We start from the raw sequence: 7902 nt of genomic DNA, 5'->3' as shown, positions 1-7902 counted from the left end.
TACAACACAAGGCAAGCAACATATACTAAATTAAAAAAGAGAATGATATGGTCATGCCAAGCAAAAGAAATATAATGTGAATTTTGAAGTTTATTTCAAACATATATATAATAATGATAATCTAAAAATGTGGCATTGTTTTCCTCAATTGGAACCAACTTAGATCGATCTAACACTAGATCTATTATGCGTCGAGACGGATCCAATCCCTCGAGGTGCAAACCTTTTCTCAAATTATACACTCCAAAATGAGGGTTTGCACCTCGAGGGATTTGATCCCTCTCAGCGTATGATAGATCCAATGTTAGACGGATCTAAGTTGGTCCTAAATAAAATGTTCACTTACTCGAAATGTCTTCTTCTTAAAACTGTAAACTATTTGTAATTGACTACATTCTTATTATTCTCATTTTCCATCATTCAACATTGTTAATCACTTTGTAGTCAAATGCAGTAATAAAAAATAACTAGTAGTTGTGACAATAAGAATAGTAGAAGAAAATAGTTTCAGATTGATCGCAATGAAGATTGTTTGTAATTCACTATATTCTTATTATTCACATTTTCTATCATTCAACATTGTTACATTATCACTTTGCACTTAAAATTTTTATTTCATCATTCAAGTTACTAACAGTCTCTTTCATTTCAACAAACTGAGATAACTAAGAAAAATTAAAGCTAAATTGACCAAATTAATATTTGACATATTTAGCATATTTAAAATGATCAAAATAATTATATGTTCAATAAATTTGGTTTCACTGCACACGGCTGAAACCAACCTAGATCCATCCTAACCCCGGATCTATTAAGCGTCGAGAGGGATCAAATCTCCCGAGCTGCGAACCTTTCCTCAAGTTTTGCACTCAGAAAAGAAGTCCCCTGATAGATCTGGGGTTAAGATGGATCTAGGTTGGTGATGGTCAAAGTGCTATTCATTTGGCAAGAAATCCAGCTTATCATAGTAAGACAAAACATATATCTGTTAAATACTATTTTGTAAAAAAAATTATTGATGAAAGTGGAGTTGTGGTTCTGGAAAAATTCCATACAAAGCAAAATTGTGCAGACGTTCACAAACCAATCTTGTAGAGAAGCTAAAATGGTGTCTAGCTTCTGTTGGCTTGTAAAGAAGGTGATGGATAATTTTTTTGGGCATGATATATCAGGTAAATTGTTGTGAAGGTGGAGATTGTTAGAAGTTGTCAACTATTTCCCTATATTCTTGGGATAATAGCTAAGATTGGTTCCTTTGGCTTGGTTTGTTTTTCCTAATCTAAGTTTTTTGAAAAAATGTATAAAATGAACTTTTTTGTTTTATGCAAAAAGTTTCTTATGTAATTGCTTTAAACGCTGTATACAAATTTAGAAAAAATCTGACAAGTTGTTATTTATCCATGTATGCCTATAGAGGCAATATGAAAGACATAAAACAAATAGAGAAAGAGTTGAATGGTGGGATAATGTATGCCTGTGATTACACAAGGAAAGTTTTATCACGTAAAACACTCTGTCAATCTTTGTGTTTGATTATTATGTTATCTTGTTTGTTTGCTATTATTTTATGCAATTTCAATTTATTTGCAGGTTATGCTTTCGCTGCTCAATTCAACAACGATCCCAAATAAACCAATATTAGTGTGTTAATTTATAAACATGTTCTTTCCGGTGTGGATTATCATCATGTCAAAGGACTCACTCAAATTAAGTGGGCACAGGCCTCTCTTTGTGCATATCTTATAATCAACCTAACCCAGGAATGTTACGTTTTGAAAGTACAAGCATATTCACTGTAGCATTACCAATAATCTGCACAAGAACACAATCCATCCTTAAAATGGTGAAATCGGTTTGAATCTCTCACGATAATTTCCCGCCCAACAATCTTGGAGATGAATTTAGTGGCATTGTGACAGTCACTACATACACGAAGATTCTTCATCACATAGATGGGTTTACCTGGAATTGTATTAATGATTCCAAAACTGATGGCTAGCTTCTCACTGTGACTGCATAGGATATCTTCCTTAGCCTCGTCCTCCACGTCCTGCAACACAAGATTTGTGTTGGGCACATAACCTGCTGCCTTCATTTGCCCGTATAAGGTTTCCTGCGTTGCATAAATTTTTTCAGATTGAGAATGGATTCTGTCTCCCATGAGGAATGTATGAACTTCTCTATGTACTGCAATAACACTGGATCCTGGTTGTTTCTTTACTCCCCTCTCCCTCATCACTGTCCTCAACTTTACAACATCCTCCCACCTGCATGCCTCAGCGTAGATGTTTGACAATAATACATAATATCCAGCATGGTTTCGTTCTAATTTAAAAAGGTGTTCTGCTGCTTGTTCTCCAAGTTCAATATTGCGGTGAATTCTGCAGGCACCAAGTAAGGCTCCCCACACATCTGCACCAGGCTCTAATGGCATCTTTTTGATAATGTCATGCGCCTCCTCGAGATGTCCTGCACGCCCAAGAAGGTCAACCAAGCATGCATAATGCTCCAGCTCAGGTTCAAGGCCATAATCGGACTTCATGCACTGAAAGTATTGCCGGCCCTGATCAACTAACCCTGCATGAGAACAGGCAGTCAAAATAGCAGTGAAGGTGATATGATCAGGTTTTGTGTCTCTCTGTTGCATTTGGGAGAAAAGAGCAAGAGCATCCTCACCATGGCCATGAATTCCGTACGCCAGAATCATCGTATTCCATGCCACAACATTTTGTTTGGGCATTCTTTTAAACAATTTATAAGCAATGTTAACATTCCCACATTTAGCATACATGTCCACAAGCCCACTACCTACAACAACATCAGATTCAAATCCACTTTTTATTGCATAACCATGGATCTGTTTACCTTGTTCCAAAGCCAATAAATGGGTACATGCAGGCAAAACACTAACCACAGAAATTGAATCAGGTTTTATTCCCTGCTCTTGCATTTCAGTGAAGTATCCCAACGCTTCATGGGCTTGGCCATTCTGGGAATAACCAGCAATTAATGCGGTCCATGACACGAGATTTTTTCCAGGCATTCTTTCAAACAGTTTGTGGGCAATGTTAACCTGCCCACATTTGGTATACATGTTTACGATCCCATTGACCACAACGACATCAGATCCAAATCCACTTCTTATTGCATAACCGTGTATCTGCTTTCCTTGTTGCAGAGCCAATAAATGGGCACATGCGGGCAAAATACTAGCTATGGTGATTGAGTCGGGTTTTATTCCCTGGACTTGCATTTCATTGAAGACACCCAACGCTTCATGGGGGAGGCCATTCTGAGAGTAACCAGCAATTATTGTAGTCCATGACACAAGATTTTGTTTAGGCATTCTTTCAAACAGTTTGTGAGCTACGTTAACATTCCCACATTTGGTATACATGTTTACAAGCCCATTAACCACAACCACATCAGATTCAAATCCACTTCTTATTGCATAACCATGGATCTGTTTACCTTGTTCTAGAGATGATAAATCAGCACAAGCAGGCAGAACACTAACTATAGTGATTGAGTTGGGTTTTATACCCTGAACTTGCATCTCATTGAAAAATGCCAAGGCTTTATGGGGTTCGCCATTCTGAGAATAACCAGCAATTATTGAAGTCCATGACACAACATTTTGCTCAGGCATTCTTTCAAACACTTGACGTGCATTCTCCAAGCTCCCGCACTTCGCATACATTGAGCTCAACGCACTACCCACATAAACATCCGATTCAAAACCCCTTGCGAGGATATGTTCGTGAATCTTCCTGCCTGCTTGGAGATCTGATAGGTTGCCGCATGCTTTAATTACAGAAACGAATACCAACTTGTCTGGATCTATGCCTGCTTCTTGCATTTGAAAATACAATCTCAGCGCTTTGTCCCAGGAACCGTCTTTTACGCAACCTCTGATCGTCTCGTTCCAATTGAAAGCATTGTTCCGATTTTGTTTGTGTAAAACCGTTTGTGTGACTTGGTTCTGGCTGCCGTATGCGTTGGCACATGACAAAATTGGTCTGGTTTTTTTCACTTTATTCCTACGCCGCAGTTTAACTGCCGCTGCAACAACAATGGAGGTGGGAATAGGACGAGGGCCATAAAAATGAAAATAGAGATTATAAGAGTGCGTATGCGTCTGATGGAAGGAAGTTTGATTGGGAGATAGACAGGGGTATAAGTATGAAGATGATTGTAGCAAAAAATACGACATATCCATCCTACACAATCTGCAGACAATGCAGGGGAAGAGAAGCGCTAGAGTAATTTCCCCATTGTTCACACTAATTTCTCTGCTCCAACAACATTTTCATCTCTTCTCTTTGCTGGAATAATGAGACAGAGTCACAGGTTTTTATAGTTTATATTGTCTAAACATACAAACGACTCTGCCAATGGGTTGGGATAAAGAATCACCGGATATTTTGGTTAACACTTTGAAAAACCGTAAAGCGAACACCGCTGAAATGAGTAATATGAATTATCCAGTGTGAGGGAAAGGTCGTGATCCGTGAAAGCATGCTAGCGGGCTCCTTGAAAAGCTCCCATCTTGATGAAGTGACAGTGGAACCCCTGCTTACAAGGTTTCTTTGAGAAATTGTTGTCCTTCGCAAAATCACTGTTTCAAAGTAGAGTTCAATAGGGATGTTTCAAGTTAGCTTAAAATTGCACATGAGCATCCTGTTAATTAGTATAATCTGAGTGATGAGTAAACATGGCACAAGTATCGTTTACTAATTACTTTTATAAGTAGAATTATGTTATATGAAACCAACCCACTTTGTTAGCTAGTGTGACTTTATGGTATTTGTGTTTTTTTGAAAATTTTTAATTGAGGTTGAGTTTGAGTTACAATTGGATCAAAATTGAATAACATCTATATAAGAAGGAATAAGGTTGTGTGTTATTTTTCTAGTTGCTTATTGGAACGAAAAATAAATGGTACCAATGTGCATTAACATTTTTTTGTTTATACTTTTCATTTTCATGATTTTCGCTGATAGGGAAAATATTCAACGTTGTTGGAAGTAATGGAGAAAACTAAACTTAGATTATTGTTATGATGATGATAGGTTTGAGACTCTAATCTTAGATCTCATATCCTAATATCTAGGGAGTGGTTGAAACCATTCCATTAGTGTGAAAGCCTATATATTTAAGGCTCATCTGACTCAATGGAACAAATGGGCTTGTATAAGTGTTTGTACACTCTCCAGGTATCTTACCTGGAGAGCCATTTCGTTTATAGTAATATATTCGGTTTTTTATCATGGTATCAGAGCTACAAGATGGAGGAACCTATATGCTGAGTGAAGAATCTGCCCGATGTGCCTGAGTCAAAAGCTCGCGTGGTTTGGACACGGAATAGCGTCGATTTGCATGTATTAGTGAGAAAATCGTGTCGATTCACTGTTAAGCCTTTTGCCTTTTTTATTTGCAAATTGACGTGAGGGCTTGGCATAAAATCGCACTGACCTTGCTGTGTGGTGGGCTGCGGTCTGCATGTTGGGTTGTTTTCTGAGAAGGATATGCATCGGAGGGATCGATTCAGGCTGTGCATCGGAGGGGTCGTGAAATAAGAAAACTATGTGGAGGCAGCATGGCCAGCGGATGCATGTTGGTAGCTGATCCAAGTTGGTGCCTGCGCAGATAGGAATCTCCTTCCGCTTTGCGAGGAAGAAGTTGCTTAGACTGCCCGGAGGCCACGGGAGTTGTTTTTGTCACGTACTTGAGAATTGTGAAGAGGAGAACGGATCAGTGCATGGTTTCGTGACTGACCAGCAACATTGAAGTGGTGGGCATGACTGATGGGATGTCTTCTATTAATAAGCCCACGCAATCCTCCACTTCATTAGTAGTATAAGCTCCTCCATAAACAAATTTAGTCCAATCAATTGAGTCTAAATAAGAATGACTAGTGTTCCACAGAGTTAATCCACAAGGTGGAGTGAGCAAAGAATAGTCGATGATATCGACCTCATTTTCATGATTGAACATTTAATTAAAGACCTTTTGATCTGTGTTTTACGTATTCAAGATTGAACCCTTTTTCTTAGGCCACGGAGGGAGCATTTGGATAGCAACGATTCGGTATTGCTGTCAGCGTCATTTAGTAGATTTGTCCTAGAAATTTAATTATTTGAGAAAGTCAAGCTGCAGGTTGTGGAGATCCCAAAACCAATTGGGTAAATTTTCTTCTAAGTTATTATTGTTGGCTTGTTGGGGCCTGACCCAGGTTCAGAAGTGATTTAACCAAACAAATCCCAAAACTACCGGCCCTTTTGGCAATAGTCTGCGGTGCGTGCACTGAGGTCTCACCTGAGGTAGTATGGGAGGGTGTTGGAACCAGGTTTCGGCACGCTAGGGATGTATTGATGAGATCTAGGAAGTTCGCAAACCGAACCTGCACGCTTGTGCTGCTCTGCGCAATTGTCTGTCCTTCACAGCTGGTGCAACTGCTTTTGTGCAGCTCCATAAAGAGCACAAAGAGGTGTTGTCTAGATCTTTCATCCTTACTATGCTATTATTATAGATCTTAACTTAATTGTGGGGGCCCAGTATTCTCATTAATCATTCAACATTCATAAAACGTGCGCACGAACATAAACTATAAAGAGATGCATAAATATAACAAAAGCATAAACACACAATATTTCGGAATCAACTTATCTTTTATTACTTCTTTATCCAAGTACAATCCCAACTTCGCCCTATGCTCGCAGCTGTAGGGGTCCGCACACACAACTGCAGACTTTACCAGGCCTCCACGCACTCAGCTACGGAGCCTCTACCTACTATTACAACCCAAGACTCGGACATACAGATTTAGAGCTAATTCATCCTCCAAAAGAACATATTATCTCTCAAAAACTACGATTCGCCCTTACACTTAGAGCCTCGCTCTATTTATACAATCCCATGGTTCGCGGACCATGGGTAGGCCGACACACTTTACATTAAATTACATTATTTTAGGGCAGACAACCCTAGACTCTTGCGCTCCATGCCCGCATTTCACAGGGTCTTTACATTACATTGACCAAAACTTGGGCTTTAAGCCCCAAAAACCTGCTATGGGGGGATTTGCTACCCAAGAGGCCCACAACACAATCATCGCGACTTGTCCCGAGTCACTCAGCTGGTGCGATGATCTTCACACGGAGTCCATTCAGCAGCTTCTGTGCTTTGCCTAAGTCTCCAGCACATTCTTCCACTATCCGTTGTACCAATTTTGCGTGTATCTCAATGCATTGTTGTCAAGGGCAATTCCTTGCCTTAGCGCATATATGCCCTACATCTGTGCCAACTTTCCCTCAATCTTGGCGGTGACCGTGAATGCTTCCTCGAGCCAAGGCTGGATGCACGCTTTAAGCACTACTTCTTTCTGACACATGGTGTCAACTCGTTCCTTTAGGGCCTAGGCCTCCTTCATCTCGGCTAGTCGCTGAGTAAGAGTGGCCATCTGCACAATCCCCCAGACATTGTCATATGCTTGCTGCAACTATCATGCTTCTGTCTCTAGATGCTATATAGTTGGATCTTCCTGCATTGAGGTTAGTGTGAAGAGTGACTGATCCAACAAGCTCGTGCAATCCTGTGCGGCGTGCTCTATTGCTTCCAATCTTGATTGAATGGCATGGTTGCGTTACTCTCTGACTTCTGAGGGTGTAAAGGGTTGCACCTTCAGCCGCAGTTCCGTAATCTGTAGGTTGAGGTCTAGTTGGATCCTTGTAGCTTCCTCCTTTGCCTTGCAGAATCCACTAGCCAATTGAAGAGTGGTTGGACAAGAAGATTCACGAGTTCATGACCCAGGAAAACAGAACTCCACAGGTATCTGAGAAAAGGTGGTTGGATCACTACGTGTATACAAATATCCATGAGATCTTCTTCGCATCCCTTCCT

At 40.0% G+C, this 7902-nt stretch overlaps 1 pseudogene; it reads right to left on the bottom strand.

Moving 5' to 3' along the window:
• Positions 1-1640: 1640 nt before the first annotated feature.
• On the bottom strand, positions 1641-4629 carry LOC149211421 (pentatricopeptide repeat-containing protein At1g11290, chloroplastic pseudogene; annotated as a pseudogene).
• Positions 4630-7902: the final 3273 nt, after the last annotated feature.

Source organism: Pinus tabuliformis, chromosome 1_1, assembly GCF_031772625.1.
Source record: "Pinus tabuliformis cultivar Carrire ecotype Pingquan chromosome 1_1, CPIR1, whole genome shotgun sequence".
NCBI classification, from domain to species: Eukaryota; Viridiplantae; Streptophyta; class Pinopsida; order Pinales; family Pinaceae; genus Pinus; species Pinus tabuliformis.
The sequence above is the reverse complement of the archived record's forward strand: the minus strand, read 5'-3'. Positions and strand labels throughout refer to the sequence as shown.